This window comes from Tupaia chinensis, unplaced genomic scaffold (genome assembly GCF_000334495.1).
Source record: "Tupaia chinensis unplaced genomic scaffold, TupChi_1.0 Scaffold145057_1, whole genome shotgun sequence".
Taxonomy (NCBI): domain Eukaryota; kingdom Metazoa; phylum Chordata; class Mammalia; order Scandentia; family Tupaiidae; genus Tupaia; species Tupaia belangeri.
The window spans coordinates 2,691,526-2,711,017 of record NW_006204918.1 but is presented as its reverse complement, the minus strand read 5'-3'; positions in this window follow the sequence as shown (position 1 = coordinate 2,711,017).

Below are 19,492 nucleotides of genomic sequence, written 5' to 3'. Positions count from 1 at the left end.
TTTGCTTGCTTAGATGTGGTAGGAGACTGGGGAGAGGTATCTTCTCCAGAGAAGCCCATTCCCAAACACACTGGGGGAGACATTCTTTTAAGCAACCCAAACCCTGTCTTCCGGGTGGTGAAACTCAATAATCAAGGCTTCTACGTAGTTTATGCTTCTTAGTTTACTTTTCAAAGAAAATATCTAAAAGATAAAAATAGCTATACCCTTCATTTTGTGAAAACACAAATAAATCAATATAAAGTTGTAGATTAACTCATAAATTAACCACTTAGAGTCCACCACAAGCATTTGATGTGCACCTTGAAGAAGAGATAGTGAAATAAAACACCATCTCCACTCTGCAGAATGACACTCCGTCGTCAGGTGGCTTGGGAGAGAGTCAACACAACTCTGCGTGCACGAGGTCTGTGAGGAGGGGTCTCCGGGTCCCACGTGTGGTGGGCCACTGTGCTGCATGTGGACTGTGTCACGTTTCATCACTCTTGCTCAAGTTTAGCTAATGCTAGGATTGAGTGTGTGGAATGTCTAAGTTTATCTAGAATTAATTCAGCCTAAAAGAATCTACAGCATTTTGCTAAAACGTTCATACCTAAGACTTGAAGCAGAAGACTAAAATGAGAAATATGGCCTAATTTTTTCAGAAACCATAATATATCACAATGTTCTAAGTGCGGAGATGATACAGTGATAACATGAACGACTTTAATTTTTCAAAAAGACACCGAAGTGACAGAGAATATGTCAGTATTTCCCACATGGTTCAGGGGAATTAAGTGCTTTGATTCTAAATGACTAAAGCCAACAATTTAACAAATTATCACAGCTTAAGAATATTACAATTCTTTTACTTAATATCTTTAATAGGAATATTTGCCTCTTCTACTGGAAGATTCCAATCCAGGATCATATATTGTTTAAGTCTTCTCGTATCTTCTGAAATGCGTCATTACTCTTAATAACTGCAAAGTGGCACGTAAGGTGTATGCACACTCATGGTCACAGGAAATATATACTGAACTATTTAGAGGGCATGGTATCTGTAACTTACCCTCCTCCAGTGCTTCAGGTTGAAAAAAAATAATATGTTGGTTTGTGTTTGGGGGCAGGGAGTGGAAAGAAAGAGTAAATGGGAGAGAAAAATGTCATAGTGACAAATGTAAACTGAATCTGATGGAAAGACCTACAGAAATCCTTTATGTCCATCTTGAAACTTTCTTACTTTTGAAATTATTTCAAAACAATTCTTTTTTCTTTTTTTTGAGAGATTTTCACTGTAGGGCGCGTGCGCTCGCCAGACAGACAGAGAGAGACATAGAGACAGAAAGCGAGAAATCACCCCCCAGGGGGGATGGTCACGCCGCAATCCCTTCTCCTCCATTCTCCTCTCGGGATCTTGGGCATGCACGCACACGCGCCCGGCGTGAGTTTTAAGCCACCGGGTCCGGGACACGAACCGCGGTCTAAAGAGCGTGGATTCAATAGAGCAACAGCCAGGACAACTCCATTTTCAACAGTGACCAGTGGGCCTGCTGCCTGAGTCTACTGGTCAGAGCTACCCAAGTGTCTGCTCTGCCTTTGCATACGTAGATGTGGTAGGAGACTTGGGAGAGGTAACTTCTCCAGAGAAGCCCATTCCCAAACACACTGGGGGAGACATTCTTTTAAGCAACCCAAACCCTGTCTTCCGGGTGGTGAAACTCAATAATCAAGGCTTCTACGTAGTTTATGCTTCTTAGTTTACTTTTCAAAGAAAATATCTAAAAGATAAAAATAGCTATACCCTTCATTTTGTGAAAACACAAATAAATCAATATAAAGTTGTAGATTAACTCATAAATTAACCACTTAGAGTCCACCACAAGCATTTGATGTGCACCTTGAAGAAGAGATAGTGAAATAAAACACCATCTCCACTCTGCAGAATGACACTCCGTCGTCAGGTGGCTTGGGAGAGAGTCAACACAACTCTGCGTGCACGAGGTCTGTGAGGAGGGGTCTCCGGGTCCCACGTGTGGTGGGCCACTGTGCTGCATGTGGACTGTGTCACGTTTCATCACTCTTGCTCAAGTTTAGCTAATGCTAGGATTGAGTGTGTGGAATGTCTAAGTTTATCTAGAATTAATTCAGCCTAAAAGAATCTACAGCATTTTGCTAAAACGTTCATACCTAAGACTTGAAGCAGAAGACTAAAATGAGAAATATGGCCTAATTTTTTCAGAAACCATAATATATCACAATGTTCTAAGTGCGGAGATGATACAGTGATAACATGAACGACTTTAATTTTTCAAAAAGACACCGAAGTGACAGAGAATATGTCAGTATTTCCCACATGGTTCAGGGGAATTAAGTGCTTTGATTCTAAATGACTAAAGCCAACAATTTAACAAATTATCACAGCTTAAGAATATTACAATTCTTTTACTTAATATCTTTAATAGGAATATTTGCCTCTTCTACTGGAAGATTCCAATCCAGGATCATATATTGTTTAAGTCTTCTCGTATCTTCTGAAATGCGTCATTACTCTTAATAACTGCAAAGTGGCACGTAAGGTGTATGCACACTCATGGTCACAGGAAATATATACTGAACTATTTAGAGGGCATGGTATCTGTAACTTACCCTCCTCCAGTGCTTCAGGTTGAAAAAAAATAATATGTTGGTTTGTGTTTGGGGGCAGGGAGTGGAAAGAAAGAGTAAATGGGAGAGAAAAATGTCATAGTGACAAATGTAAACTGAATCTGATGGAAAGACCTACAGAAATCCTTTATGTCCATCTTGAAACTTTCTTACTTTTGAAATTATTTCAAAACAATTCTTTTTTCTTTTTTTTGAGAGATTTTCACTGTAGGGCGCGTGCGCTCGCCAGACAGACAGAGAGAGACATAGAGACAGAAAGCGAGAAATCACCCCCCAGGGGGGATGGTCACGCCGCAATCCCTTCTCCTCCATTCTCCTCTCGGGATCTTGGGCACACACGCACACGCGCTCGGCGTGAGTTTTAAGCCACCGGGTCCGGGACACGAACTGCAGTCGACTACGTGGGAGTCCAGCGACATAGCCATTACGCTAACTGCTGGTTCCCTCAAAACAATTCTTTTTAAAAGAATAAACATTTTCTAAAAAAACTTTATAAATTACATTAGATAATGTGAACTCTAAAGTTGAGACCTTTCACCCTATTATCTGAGTTCTAGAACATTATTTCTGAAGAGGATGCCGTTCCGCTGAGGACTTAGATGGTCTTTATTTAGTCCATTAATTCCTTATAATTATATACATAATTTTTCCTTTCAGTGTTTGCTACTGGGTGTGTGCACTGACCAGAGAGAGACGGAGAGTGATAGAGGGAAAGGAAGAAGTCATCCCTTGAGGGATGGCCATACTACAATTTCTCCTCTTTCTCTCAGGATTCTGGACGAGCATGCACATGCATCTCATATGATTGTCAGACTATCTGGCCTGGCACTGTTAGCCATGTGGGATCCACTGCTTTAACCTCCAAACCACCTGCTGGCCCTCAATGCATCAGTTTTGATTGAACTTTTTTTTCCGGGAAATCAAACCATATTTTATCAGACAGCCAGAAATTTGTGACTTCTAAAAGTTTGGGAATTATTATTCATTTCTGCTTATCAAAAGACACCTGCTGTAATTTGAATGTGTCTTTCCAAAATTCATGTGTTAATATTTGGTGAGCCAGAGGCTCCATAGTGCACAGGGGTAATGCAAATGCACCTGCATGAGAAGAACAAGGGTCTGCACCCCAAGGCTTGCTGTCTGTTGGGTGCAGTCATGGATGTCCATAATCTAGGCTGGTTGAAGCTATGGGTGGATTGCATCATGCAGATGCTGTTGAGGGTTCCTTTTTTTTTTCCCCTCCCCCCCCCTCCCTCCCTCCCTCTCTCCCTCTCTCTCTCTCTCTCTCTCTCTCTCTCTCTCTCTCTTTCTGTCTCTTCTGCTTTCTTTGTGTCTCTGTTTACATAGAGGAAATAGATATATTTTTTTTTAAGAGAGATTTTTGCTATAGGTCATGTGCGCTTCCTGGAGAGACAAAGACGGAAAGTGAGAAATCACCCCCAAGGGGGATGGCTATACCACAATCCCTTCTCCAATCTCCTCCTAGGATTTTGAGCACACACGCATACATGCCCTGAGTGAGTTTTAAGCTGCGGAGCCCAGGACTCAAACTGGGTTTGGCCATGTGGAAGTCCAGTGACATAATCAATATGCCATCTGCTGGCCGCTCGAGAACTTTTTTTTTTTTTTTTTTGAAAGGTTTTTGCTATAGGGCACATGTGCTCGCCAGACAGACAGAGAGAGACAGAGAGACAGAAAGCGAGAAATCACCACTCAGGGGAGATGGCCATGCCACAATCCCTTCTCCTGCATTCTCCTCCTGGGATCTTGGGCATGCATGTACATGTGCCTGGCATGAGTTTAAGCCACCAGGTCCAGGACTCGAGCAGCGGTCAACTACATGGGAGTCCAGTGATGTAGCCATTATGCTAACTGCTGGTCTCGAGAAGATATTTTAAAACATTTGTATATGAGAAAAGATCTTGCTTTATTGATCTGCAGTTCCCTGATTGATAATGATGTAAATGATCTTTTAGAAGATTTATCGACGATATGCCTTTCCTCTTCTTTGAAATGTTGATCCATGTCCTTTGCTCATTTTGGTATTACATTGTCACCTTCAAATTTAATCTCATAAACTCATTACCTTTTAAAGTTAAATAGTCAGATATTCCCTGACTCAGCAATCATGTCCCTTATACGTCCAAGGGAAAGTCTTGCAAGCAAACATAAGGAAATATGTTCAAGACTGGCCACAGCACAGCTGTTAATGGAAACACTGAACGCAACTCAAGTGCAAGTTTTCAAAAGCATTTTAGTATCTAGCTTCTGAAATGCCCTTCATGATCCCTTCCTCCTGGCCCCCACGTCTCTGAGGAGTCCCTCACACACTGAGTCATAGTCACCTCTGTAACCGATACAGCGTGGCTAGAGATAACACCCAACTTCCAAAACTCGGAGGTTAAAGACATCACTACTTTTGCCACGGCCTCTTTGATAGCTTGCTCTGAGGCAAATGTTAGAAGAATACTCAGGCACTTCCGTTTAGAGACCTTCACAGAAAGGAACCAACTGGCCACTATGAACTTACCACGTACATGATTTATTCAAACCAGATGTGGATCCTCTAAGCCTGGTTGAACTTTCAGATGGTTACGACTCAACTGAATCTGACTCTCAGCTCATGAGAAGCCCTGAGCCCAAGACTCCAACTGAGCTACATCCACATTCTTCTGGTTGTCATAGAGAAAACACACACGTGCACCAGAGAGAGACAGAAAGGGAGAAAAGGACCTCAGCAGTGTTTGTCACCTTGTCACCCCCTCCCACAGCTTGTTGGAATCGGGCATGCAAGAAGGTGTTTTCTGGATGATCCAGAAATCAGAACCCATGAGGCATCCTGGACTGAAGTTCCATTTCCTACCAGATGTTCTACCAGGCTGGATGGACCTGCTTCTAAATTCTCCACCCACAAAATCCAAGATAAATTATTATTTTAAGACACTGAGTTTCTTTACAATTATATTTTAAGCAAAACTAGACAGTAAATGAAAACAAATTATAATACGAATTTTTAAATTCCAAACTGAAATGAAATAAAATATTGTTTCCTAACTTTAATATTTTCGTTCCATATTTGTCTTTTTTTTTTTTTTTTTGAGAGAGGTTTTTGCTATAGGTCGTGCACGATCTCCAGAAAGACAGAGAGAGACAGAGAGACAGAAAGACAGAAAGCGAGAAATCACCCCCCCGGGGGGGGGAGGTGGCCATGCCTTAATCCCTTCTCCTCCATTCTCCTCTCAGGATCTTGGGCATGCACACACACACATGTGCCCAACATGAGTTTTAAGCCACCAGGTCTGGGACTCGAACAGCGGTCGACTACATGGTAGTCCAGCAACATAGCCATTATGCTAACTGCTGGTCTCATATATTTGTCCTTTTTAAAAAATAAGTTACTTTTTTTTTTTGAAATTGTAGTCAATGTATTAAATTGTTCCTTGAAACTGAAGCATTCTAGAATATGCTTGAAAGAAGAAACACTGTCTCTAGTGTCCATAACAAGCTTCAATGCAAAGCTAACTTCGTAAGCAGGGGCTGTGGCCAACCAATGCCAAGATACGGTTTAAATAGATCAGGAAATATCCAAAACATGTCTAGAAAGACCTCTTGTATTTCCTGAAATTTGATGATAGGTATTCATTCCCATGAGATATGAAGTAAGAATCTTTTTCTGGGGCCAGCAGGTGATGTGGTGGTTAAAGACACTGGATTCCCACATGGTTGACTGTGGTTTGAGTTCAGATGTGGCGACTTGCTTTGCCACTGTCACTTTCTCTCTCTTTCTGTCTCTGTCAGGTCAAACTTTAAAAAATAATAATAATGGGACCAGCAGTTGGTGTAATGGCTATGTCACTGGACTCCCATATAGTCGACCATGGTTCAAGTCCTGGACCCAGTGGCTTAAACTCACGCTGGATGCACGTGTGTGCGTGCCCAAGATCCCGAAAGGAGAATGGAGAAGGGATTGTGGAGTGGTCATCCCCCCGGGGGGTGATTTCTCGCTTTCTGTCTCTGTCTCTTTCTGTCTTCTGGTGAGTGCACGCCCCCGATAGCACAAACCTCTCAAAAAAAGACCCAGAAAATAAACTCTGGTCACCTAGCCCTCCAGCCCCCATCACCTACATGAATGCACTGAATCATAAAATGGTCTTCGACATTCTTCTCTTTTTAAATTTTTCTTTCTTTGTTTTCTGTTTGTGTGTTTTTTCATTGTCTTCAGTATAGAATTCCTCTGAGGAGTATTATTTCTTTCACATTTCAGAACTCAAACTCTACACAAATACATCTCGTGGAATCGTCACAACATTTTGCAGAGATGAGGGAATTGACCATCTGGTACCACCTACACCAGAGTCCCTCCAGCTCTGACATCTGCTATAAACATAAATAAAGACTTCAATGTGACTCAGACCGAGAGGAGAGAAGGGTTCTAGATGAATAACTGAGAAAGCTGTCGAAGAAAATGTTAGCAGATGAATGACGATGAAAATGCTCACTCCAAGGATGCCAGCCCGGGAATCCCACAGGACAGTCACTAGCGGTTGCTATAACAGCGTGTGATCGCTTTCTCAGATTCGGGCGCAGTGCCTGTCTGGGAATCTATGATCAGATCATCTATGTGATTCAATAGTCGAAAAGTATCTTACTGAGTCTTGAAATAAGATAAGCGGGAATTGTTTTTTTTTTTTTTTTGTATTTGCGATTTAAGTGCTTAAAACGCAGGTAATAGATACATGTACATGATAAACTTAAGTATTTTCCAGAATAATGCAATTATTTACTTGAGGTTTCATCATTTTAAATCCAAACATTTTACACATTCTTTCTTAACACATGAAATTCAGAGCTTATAATCTCAGGAAATTGAACATAAAATGAATGAATTCGATGTTACAGTGAGAGGCAAAATATAGTACAGAAGAAAAACAAGAGCAGAAATGAAACCCTTTCTCTTCCAAGTTTTCTGAAAAGGAAAAACATTGATTTACTAAGAATACAATGTAGTATTTTTCTTGGATACTGACAATTTTAATTCTTGCTAGTTTTCTTTGTGTACATGAAATATACTAACATATTTTTCCAATTCAGTGAATGAGTTTAAAGGTGTTTTTTATTTTATTATTTTTTTTTCCCTGTCTAGGATAACAAAGTACTCAGGTAATTTAAAAATAAATGGTAATATGAAAGTTTTTTTTTTTTAACTATGATTCTGTTTTATTGAACTTCCCATATTTTATTTATAAGTGTTTTTTGTAGCTCACTATGTGTGATGAAAAATGCAGAACACAGTTCAAGTGGGGAGTGTTGTTACTTGATTTTAACATTTATTTTGTAATAAGTTTCTAGTATTTTTTATAGTGTATTTTCTAAATTAATTTGATGTCACTTATGTCAGAGAAATACTGTCATCTCTGTCAGGCTTTTTCTCAGTTCAGATTTGGGTAAGACAGGTGTAGAATCGTACAGAACCCAGAGCACTCATAGAGTGGTTAACTAGTAGCACCATTATTAATTCATTCAATTTTTCTTAAAATTCACACATGAAACTTTTTAGACAATAAAGATATAAGAGGCATGTAAATATTACTTTATTTAGAATTAACTTTTCATGGAATCATTTTTTTAACAAAAGGACAGGAAATTAGTCATGAGAACATTTAAAAATTGGGCAATTTGTGAAATTAATTTAAAAGACAATGAAACAGGAAATTGGGGGTCCCGGTAGTGGCACAGTTATAATGCAACTGAACCCACACTGGGAAGACCCTGGGTTCAAGTTCAAGTCCTGAGACCTTCCTTGCACTCTGGGTGTATGCACTTGTGCGTGGGATCCAGGATGGTCTTGCTTAAGGGGTGGTGGTTGCAGTGTAAGGCCCTGTAAGGGTGCCTGGCTCTCTCTCTCCCTCTCTCTCTGTACTTGAACCATGATCTATTACGTGGGAGTCCAGTGACATAGCCATTATGCCAACTGCTGGCCCCTGAAATAGGATATTTTAATAGCATATAAAGACAATCAAAAGAACAAAGAGTTGGACCAGTAGCTCGTGTAACTAAGTCATTGGACTCCCATGCAGTCAACCGAGGTCCAAGTCCTTGACCCAGTGGATTAAACTCATGCTGGGCACATGTGCATGTGTGCGTGTCCAAGATCCCAAGGGGACAATGGATGAAAAGGGACTGTAGCGTGGCCATCCCCCCAGGGGCTGATTTCTCTCTTTCTGTCCCTCTGTCTCTCTCTATCTTTCTGGCAAGTGCATGTGCCCTATAACAAAAACCTCTCCAAAAAAAAAAAAAGAAAGAAAGAAAAAAATATCTAAAAATACACTATTAAAGCATTAATTTTATTGCTTTTCTTCTGTGAGACTTTTCTGTTTTCAGGATATATAGCAAATATCAATGTTTAACAAGATAAATATAAAAACAATGAATCATAACTTAAATAACAGAACATACCTCACTTAATTAGTCAACTCTGTGTTAAAACTTTACACTGCATTAAAATCATTTTAATTGAAATGGGCTGAGGACTATTCTTTTTCAGTAGAAAAATCAAGATTAGAAATATTGACCATAAATTTATCCTAGTGAAAAAATCAAAATAACTTAATATTTTCCAAATAATGTCATAGACAGTGTATAACGAGGCCAAAGCTCTTTAAGTAGGTTAAGGGAAATTGCTGTTAATCAGTAAACAAGTTTCTCATTATGTTACTTGTTATTTAAAACTTTTAAAAACTGTCCTACTAATAATTAAGGGAAAATTAATAGATCATTCTATTATTTATTTATTCTATTTATTATTTCATTATTTAAAAATGTATCTCATTATTATGTAAACAAAATGATTTTATGTACAATAATGCAAATCGAGTATTCAAATATCTGAATTAAGTTATTAACAAACCAGTGTGTTTCACTCATGCCAAGAGTGCAAAAATGGTACAGCCAAGAGCGGGGGAGAAATGTGGGTAATATCAGGAGGAGGTGACAGGAGGGAGCCGAGGTTACGAAGCGGCGCTGCGGGCTGCAAGCCGGACACTCTAATGATCACGCTCAAATTCCAGAACACAATGGATTTGCTGTCACATTCTCTGCGGTGTGATGCCGCACTGTAATTACACTAGGAAAGGTCTTCAGTTATTTTTGGATTCATTATGAGTATTTTCAAATCAAGAAAAATTGACTCTGCATTTGAAAAAAAAATCTATAAAACTGCCTAATGATCATTTTATGATGGATACATTATTTAAACATAGGAAATAATATATCAGCATTATAAAGCTATCTATGTATTTGTGAAAAGTCTCTGGATAAGGAGGTCCGTTTTTATCAGGACATCAAGAATCGGTATCATAGGGAACCAGTAGTTAGCGTAATGGCTATCTCGCCGGACTCCCACGTAGCCAACCGCGGTTCGCATCCCGGACCCGGTGGCTTAAAACTCACGCCGGGTGCGTGTGCGTGCATGCCCAAGATCCCAAGAGGAGAATAGAGGAGAAGGGATTGTGGCGTAACCATCCCCCTGGGGGGTGATTTCTCGCTTTCTGTCTCTATGTCTCTCTCTGTCTGTCTGGCGAGCACACGCACCCTATAGCAAAAAACCTCTCAAAAAAAAAAAAAGAATCGATATCATAAATGTAAAGGAAAGTGTATCTACTACATAAATATTTCAAACTTATACATGGTAGAAGAAATATATGCCAATAGTCCACACACACACACACACACACACACACTCAATAAAGCCACTAAAGGCACAAATGGCAGGGGATCAGCAGATGATGTAATGGTTATGTTGTTGGACTCCCACATAGTCAACTGTGGTTCAAGTCCCAGACGCGGCAGCTTAAAACACATGTCAGGCATAGGTGCATGTGTACCCAAAATCCCTAAAGAAGAATGGAAGAGAGGGAACTTCAGCATGGCCATCCCCCTTGGGGAACGATTTCTCAATTTCTGTCTCCCTGTCTCTCCAGCAAGCACAGGTGCCCTACAGCAAAAAATCTCTCAAAAACAAACGAACAAAAATAGACAGAAATGACAAGCTGCAAAACATTTCAAGCAGTCCTTATAACATTACTATGTAAACATCTATTTCTAATATCTATTTCATGTAAGGGAGAGAAATTAAAATGATACAATGAAAAGAAGTAAATTCATAAGTAGGTATTTACAACAGGGGGAAATACACTAAAACACATGAAATAATACCCAGCCTTAATACATTTAGGGTACACGCACTTGGCAGAGAAAGAGAAAGAGAGAGGGAAAGCGAGAAATCATCCTCCGGGGGAATGACCACCCACAGTCTCTTTTTCCATTCTCCTCTCAGCATTTTGGACATGCATGCCCATTGGTCCAGCATTACTTCCAAGCCCTGGGCCTGGGAATTGAACAGCTGTCCGCCATGTGTGAGTCCAGCATCATAACCACCACACCACTTGCTGGTCCAATGAAGGTTTTCAAACAAACTGCAGTGAGACAAGTGACTTTTCCTTGTCATCGTGGAAGAGAGGCAGCGCCACAGAATTCTGTCACGTCGCAGTCACTTTCCTCCTGTCCTCCAGCCCACCACGATCTGGGGTTCAGGCACAAACGCCCAGCGTGTTCCCAGGTCAGGTGCTCACAATGCAGCAGGAACGTGACTTCCGTTTCAGTCCACTGCGGGTTAGTCCACTGCCACTGTGCCGCGGTGGCTGGACCCAGAATGGCTGTTTTGCAACATATAATTAACAAAGTTTTCATGGAATTAGCATTTCAAATGTGCAAATGAAAATATATGCTGTGTATGTATTGCATTTGGAAAATGAGTAGGCATTACGTATCAAAAACATTAAGCATGTCCTTCGTCTGATCCAATATTCTAATTTCTAGGAGGCAAACATAGCCCAAAACATTTGTTAACCGGGAGAGTATAGGATAAACAATTCTCTTTTCTTTTTTTTAAAAAAAAAAAAAATTATTTATTTATTTATTTATTTATTTATTTATTTATTTTTGAAGATGACCAGATAAAGACCATGAGCAATGAGAGACAAGGAGAGTGAGAAAGCAAGCTGCCAGGTCTGGGACTTGAACCATGGCCAGTCATATGGGAGTCCAGCCACCTTAACCACCCCATCACCTGCCAGCCCCTAGAACAAAACAATTCTCTAATAGCAGCTAAATAGCTAGAATTAAAAATTAAAAACAAATACAATGTCTACCAATATGAAGGTGGTTTAATAATCCAACTTATTTTTATCAGCTAACTTAAAATAATAATGTATAATAATGATTATAAACTATACTAACACTGGAAAATGATTATTGTGTCTGAAAACTAGGGTACGATGGTACAATATGATCCTCACTACAAACATCACCAAAATAATCTCTAGGTACTTCCTCTAATAAACAGGTTTTTTTTTCAGTTTTTGTTATAGGATGTGTGCTCTCGCCAGAGAAAGAGACAGAGAGAGAGGGAAAGTGAGAAATATTTCCAAGGGGGGAATCAGCAGTTAGTGTAATGGCTATGTTGCTGGACACCCACGTAGTTGACCATGGTTTGCGTCCCGGACCCGGTGGCTTAAACACACACCGGGCGTGTGTGCGTGTGTGCCCAAGATCCCGAGAGAAGAATGGAGGAGAAGGGATTGCGGTGTGACCATCCGCCCTGGGGGGTGATTTCTCGCTTTCTGTCTCTCTCTGTCTGTCTGGCGAGTGCACGTGCCCTATAGCAAAAACCTCTAAAAAAAAAAAAAAAAAAGAAAAGAAAAGAAAAGAAATACTCCCAAGGGGTATGGCCATGCCACAATCCCTTCCATTCTGTTCTCTTCTCTGGTTTTGGGCTCTCACGTACATGCGTCTGTAGTGATTTTCAGCCACCAGGATTTGAACTGTGCTATCAACCACATGGGATCCATTTCCGTATCCACCAGACCACAAGCTGGCCTCACATATGAACTCTTTAATTGGGAAAAGTACATTTTACAAAATCTCTAACACCGTATCCTTCAAATTCGACATCATTTCTCTCAGTTTGGCAAAGGCCGTTTCTTTTTCAAGTTAAAAGGTTAGTGACCAAGTTCATCCAGAAATTCCTGACCAGCTCTGGATCAGGTGTACTCTTGGTGGCACCAGGAGGCCCCATTCACCCCCTACCACAATGGGAACCGTATTCCCTGGAGTTACCTGGGAGGAAGTGCCCAGCAAATAAGTACTTTTCTCTAGCAAAACGAGCTCACCAGCTAAAACATCACCTTGGTTTTCTTCCAACATGAAATTCCCGTCGCCCTGCGGTTACGTGTTCAAACTCATTGGCCTCTCCGAAGCTGCTGAAGTTGGCCAAGCCACCCCCGCCTCTAATCCCATTCCCACATTCAGTGTTCCAAGTTTTACTTTACTTGACCAATGGGAGAGCAGAAAACACACTTTCTGTGCTTCAACAAAGCTGAGCATGAGGAGCAACCTCGTTGGTGCTCAGGCGCCCAGGAGAGGATTGGGCACGACCCCTCGGCAGCCCTGTGCCAACCTTCAGCAGTCCCTGAGAAGCAGCAGGCGAGGCTCCAGCGAGCAGTCCTGAACTACCCAATCTAAACAGTCCGGAGACGATTTTAAAACTCAGGCAATAATAAACCCATGCTCTGCTTTGCATAATAAAATGATGCAGGAGGGTTTCCTAAATCTATGCTCGCCACTCTGTTAAACGCAGAGAAAAGTGAAGTCATACCATGTAAATACCGATGTGATCTATCTGGAAAAATAGCAAGGCAGTCTCGCGTGTGCTCGGCAGTGCGATAAAAACAGTTGCCAATAAATGGAAACCATGCATTGAGCCACGGCTTCATCGATTTTGGTTTTTCAGCGATGGTCTTAAAAATAACATAGCAACCGTGCATAGAACTATATAATGAATACACGTTTCTGTAATGAGTAATATGTGAGACACCTAGGATTATCACAAAATCTATAGCCATACCAATGAATATCATTTAAAAAATCCCTTCTGGATCTCATATATTGCTCAGTTTACCCTTTTCCTACTCCTGTTTTATAGAGAGAGCTGTCTGCATCGAATCTTTTCAGAATCATCAAGTTTCTATCCAACCCTTCCCAAGGAGGCTTCTACCCCTGCCGCTATGCTAGTCAACGGGAAAAATAACCTTCAAAATGCAAAATTCTGCAATCACTATTTTCTTTTTATTCAATGTCTGTATTTATTTCATCCAGGGAAATGAGACAGAAGGAGAAAGAGAGAAAATCGTACTTTCCAGTCGGGGTCCCACGCTGTGATCCACCCCCACTCGTGGGCATGTGTGTCCCCTGCCTGCTCCCGTGCTCAGGGAGGGCCTGGGACACGAACCCAGAACCTTTCCCCTGTGGGTGCAGCACCCTTGACTGGCCCCAATAACCACATTTTGCCCTCATTTTACTTGGCCTTTTAGCATCTTTCAACAGAAGCGACAGCTCCCCCACCCCCCTTGAGCTCTTCCTCCTCTACTCTCCAGGGTGTTCTTTCTCTCTCTCCCACGGTTTTCCTCCTCCTGGCTGGCCTCTCTGCTGCTCTACCTCTCTCTCCAGCCTGCAGCGTCTCTCAGGCCTCACTGCCAGGCCTTCTGTTTGTACTAGACTCTCTTCCGGGGTAATCTCAGGACATCTCCTGGCGGTAAACATGGCTGCATGTTGATGTTCATGCATGTTCTGCTGCTCAGAACCCTCCGTCTCGAATCCGTGTCTCTCTTGTCGGTGCCGTGCCGTGTTGAACCTTAACACGCACTGCATTTACTCTATCTTCACCATGATGATCCCATTTTATTTTCTCCTTTCAGAAAAACAATACTTGCACAGGCAGCTGCATGTTCTTTTACTGCCAGAGGTTGTGTGCACTTACCTGAGAGACAGGGACTTGGGGTGGGAGGGAGAAAAACACCCGCCGAGGGGCCACGGTAACACAGCATTCCCTCCTCTTCCTTCCCTCCAGCCCGTGGAGACTTGGGGCACGCACATTCAGGCACCCAGAGTGTTTCTCAAACCAGTGGAGCCAGGATTTGAACTGTGGTCAATCATGTGGGACCTGGCTCCCTCAATCACCAGGTTGCTTGGCTAGCCCGGAAGTTATATTTTTTTGTTTTTAATTTTCAGAATGTCTTTCCCCAAATCTGTTGGATTATATTATTCCCAAAACATACCTGAAGATACCCACTTCACACTATCTTCACTTTTTTCTTTCTGCTCTTTTGCTGAAGGCCTTCCCTCTTTCTCTCTCTTTTATTATTTTAATTTAATTAAATTTATTAATTTATTTGTTTTTACCATACGGTATGTGTGCTCATCTGAGAAAGACAGACAGAGAGGGAAGGTGAGAAATCACCCCGCCAACAGACAGGACCATGCTGCAATGCCTTCTCCTCCATTCTCCTCTTGGTGTTTTGGGCACACACATACATGCACCTGGTGTGATTTTCAAGCCACCAGGTCTGGGACTTGAACTGTGGTTGGCCATGTGGGAGTCCAGTACCTGAGCCACTATGTGACCTTCTGGTGCCAAGGCCTTGCCTCTCTTGCAGTGTCTGGTAAAGCAGCCTCATAAGGATGTTCCTGCTTCCACTCCGGCTGTTTTCCAATCCAATGTAGATGTAGCAATCCATGTCAATTTATTAAAATCTACCCTCGGAACTGCTAGACTCAGGTGGCAAGTAGAGTCGATACTTCTAACCTCGCTCTCAAGAGCAAGCATACAATCTACACCACGTGCACTTCATACAAGACAAATCGCAAGTATGGGAGAACAGAGGAGGTACAGCAGAATATTTCTGGCAACTTGAAACCTGGGGGACAGTATGTCACTGAAAGCTACTTCCTTACCTGGTCATGGGAAAGTGGAGGCACTACCCGATGTACATGGAGATTCTGCAAAGGGCCTAGAACCGATAGGGTCACGGGCTTTAGGATTTGGGGTGAGTTGGCCTGAGTAAAACTATTGGAGAAGCAATTAGATTTTTACTTTACTTTGGAAGGAGTCTGGAGGTATTATTATTATTTTTTTTTTTGAGAGGTTTTCGCTATAGGGCGCATGTGCTCGCCAGACAGACAGAGAGAGACATAGAGACAGAAAGCGAGAAATCACCCTCCAGGGGGGATGACCACGCCGCAATCCCTTCTTCTCCATTCTCCTCTCGGGATCCTGGGCATGCACGCACATGCACCTGGCTTGAGTTTAAGCCACTGGGTCCGGGACTCGAACCGCAGTCGACTACATGGGAGTCCAGCGACATAGCTATTACGCTAACTGCTGGTCCCTGGAGGTATTATTTTAAGAATTATTTTATTTAACTTTATTTATTATTATTATTATTTCCCAGTTCAATTCAAGAGAAAGAGCGACAGAGAAAGTAAGAAAGCAAGCCAGTAGGTCCTGGACTTGAACCACAGTCAACCATGTGGGAGTCCAGGAAGTCCAGCACCTTTAAGCACCACGCCACCTGCCGGCCCTGGTCAGAAGGTATTCCATTTAATGGAGAGGATAAAACAGAATCTGGGGACCTGGGCTACCATGGAAAAACATGAGGAAAAGTGAGAGTATTCTTAAGGAATGTCAAATTTCAAACTCTCACTAGAAACCGCTTGGTTTCTAGAACTATACCAGCCAGATTTTACTTCCTGGGAAAAAGATGGGAATATTTTCCTTTAGAAAACATGACCATCCCAGGAAGAAAAAACCTAAAGTAGTATAGAAATGATGTTCCACAATAAGTAGCCCACCAAGATCATCTTCGAGGAAGTTAAAAATCCATGTATGCAACTCACATAACTTGAGCTCTATTCCAGCAACTGAGCTCTACGCAACCACGATTAGACAACAAAATAATCATTCAATTCCAAAGGGAAGCCTCTAATGTTAAAGATAAAGAAAAATGCACACAAACAGAAGAAAAAGAAAAAAACAAATAAAACACTAGGAGGCAACAGAGAACATGCAAGAAGAAAAACATTTTTTTTAAATTTTAGGCCCTTCTCACCTCTAGACCAAGTTCCTTCCTGTGGCTGGGTTGTTAAGCGAACAGGTCAGTAAGTAAAGAGCCTCAAGGTGGAGGTCTTGTGCTGTGTCGTGACACCATAGGGCATGTGTTTTTCAGTGGATGACATACGACCCCGCAGTAGGATAATGTGATTCTGCCCATACCAAGAGGGCACATCAGCTGAACACCGGGAAGCAACCAGACACACCACGACGCCATGCCGCATGTCGAATGCAATCATCTTTCTTTACTCTGACTAGTTCCTGGGGTGCACAACAAAGCACAAATTCATAAACAAAGTGTGTAGTATTCATTATTGTAAACGCTTTGTGTAGGGAGTACTAACCAACTGTGGGAAGAAGACGGAGACTGAAGAAAAGGATGCCCCACACCAAAGCGCTGGTCGTAAGTGAGAGTGGTCATTCACCGGGTGGGCTGTCGGGGAGGAGGGGCTGTGGGTCAGAGTGCACGTACACTACTGGAATAGGTTACAAGCAGCAGAGCACACACTAGAGTTATAAAATAGCAGAGCACAGCACAGTACCTAATGTGGATAATGATTTAATATTTTTATCTGAAGAGCAGAGAGAGCAGATTTTAGATGTGCATAAGACAGAGTCATGGTGAATACTGGAGATGGCAGATATGTTCATTTCCCTGACTTAATAGATTCACATTGTAAACATGCTTTGGAAAACCACACTGAACCCCACAACGATGCATAACTGTTCTATGTAAATTAAAATTTACAAGAAAATATTTTTTGAATTATGTCAAGAATATTGAGAGATAGACTATTACATGGTTATACAAAAGAAAAAAAAAAAGTATTAGGCCAGCAGGTAGCATTGTGGTTAAAGCACTGGATCCCACACAGTCATCTCCTCGATTTAAGTCCCAGGTCTGGTGGCTCAGAAAACACACTGGGCACATGTGCATGCGTGCCCAAAGTCCTGAAGGACAGGGAGAAGGCTTGCATTGCGGTCATCTCACTTTCCCCCTCTGTGTCTCTCTCTAGCACGCACGTGTTCCCTAAGGCAAACATCTAAGATGAAAAAAATAGGCGTTACTGAAATTAAAAATATATAAATTGGAAATGCAGTAGAAAAAAATAAGATAAATTGAAAACATTTTCCAGAAGACACAATAACTACCCTCAGATAAATGTAAAGTATGAGAACAAACACATAACCTTACAGGACCAGTCCCATAGGTCTAGCATCCAGCATCCTCTTTTGACCTGAAAATTGAATTTCAAGTCTAGCCCTGACTTTTACTTTCCACGCAGCAGAAGGAGGGAGGAGCGGGGACCAAAAGAAAAAAGAAAAATGTGCAGAACTTCCAGCTGAGTGCACTCCTTTGAAGCAGCCTACTCTGAAACCTCACTCACTACTTACTTCTCCCTGGCCTGAAGTGAGACGCATGGCCACACCCAACCCTCAACTGACAGCCATAGCTGCTTAGCCTAGCACAGCCTTCTGCCGGAGGGAGTGTAGTGGAGGGCGCCCACACCGACACTTGACTGACCTAGGCTCTTGTTATTCTCCTTCCAGAATCTTCAGATTGTTTCTCATGCCCTAGTACAATGCTCTATCCGGGGCTTTCTTCTTGACAGTGGGGCAAAGCTTAAAGCTTCATTCACATTCCACATTGCACATCCCTTTATCCAAAAGTCCCTGCCTTTCAGGTAAGTAATCTGAGGTACCCGTGATTGGAAAGTCGTTCTGAATCAATTAGCGTATTTAAGGTGTTAGTGAGGAATAGCAAACTACTTTCTCCAAAGAGTTTTCATTTTAGAGGAAACTTTAAAAGACACCGGATACCATGTTAACACAAGAATCTGTAGAGAGGTAAACCCAGGTATTGTGGCAATTGGAGAAGACAGTTGAAGCAAAAGGTTCTTTCCATGTCCCTCCAATCATCTTTCAGTAATCGTTATTTTTTGTTTTTTGTTTGTTTTTGTTTTTTGTTTGTTTTTGTATTTGTTTTTGTTTTTGTTTGAGAGGTTTTTACTATAGGGCATGTGCGCTTGCCAGACAGACAGGGAGACATAGAGACAGAAAGCGAGAAATCACCCCCCCCAGGGAGGATGGCCACGCCACAATCCCTTCTCCTCCATTCTCCTTTCGGGATCTTGGGCACGCACGCACATGCGCCCGGCGTGGGTTTTAAGCCACCGGGTCCGGGACACGAACCGTGGTCAACTACATGGGAGTCTAGCGACATAGCCATTACGCTAACTGCTGGTCCCTCGGTAATCGTTTTTTGATAATGTTCTGTATTTTCTGCAATGCTGAATGATGTAATAAGTTATGTAAAAGATGGGATTTTTTTAAAAACATTAAAACTTCACGAATCTTTAATGAGGTAAACAGTAGGTATTGGTATATCACTGTTTTATCTAAAAGCTTGCTGTTCCCAAATTCTCACATACCCTACCAGTAAGAAATACTCTCCAGGACTAAACCTCATGGTTGAGTCAGCACATAGACTTCTTTAGGGCATAAGTTGTACATTTCCCTACTTGCTTTATAGCACATGATAAACTTTAGCTAATAATGTGAAAAAATGTAATCCTATTGTGTTTAGAAAAAAATCAGGTGTATAAATTTGAAACACTAAAAAGATATTTAAAAGTCTCACTTTAATGGGTGTTATTAATTTTATTTATAATTGACAGAGGGTGCAATAACTAGCCAGAGACAGAGAGAGAGAGAGAGAGAGAGAGAGAAAGCACCTCTCCAACGGGGTATGATCACATTGAGTCCCCTCTCCTTTTCTCCACTGTGTTAGGATTTAGGGCATGTGTTGACACAGGCCGAGTGTGTGTCTCTAGTCACCAG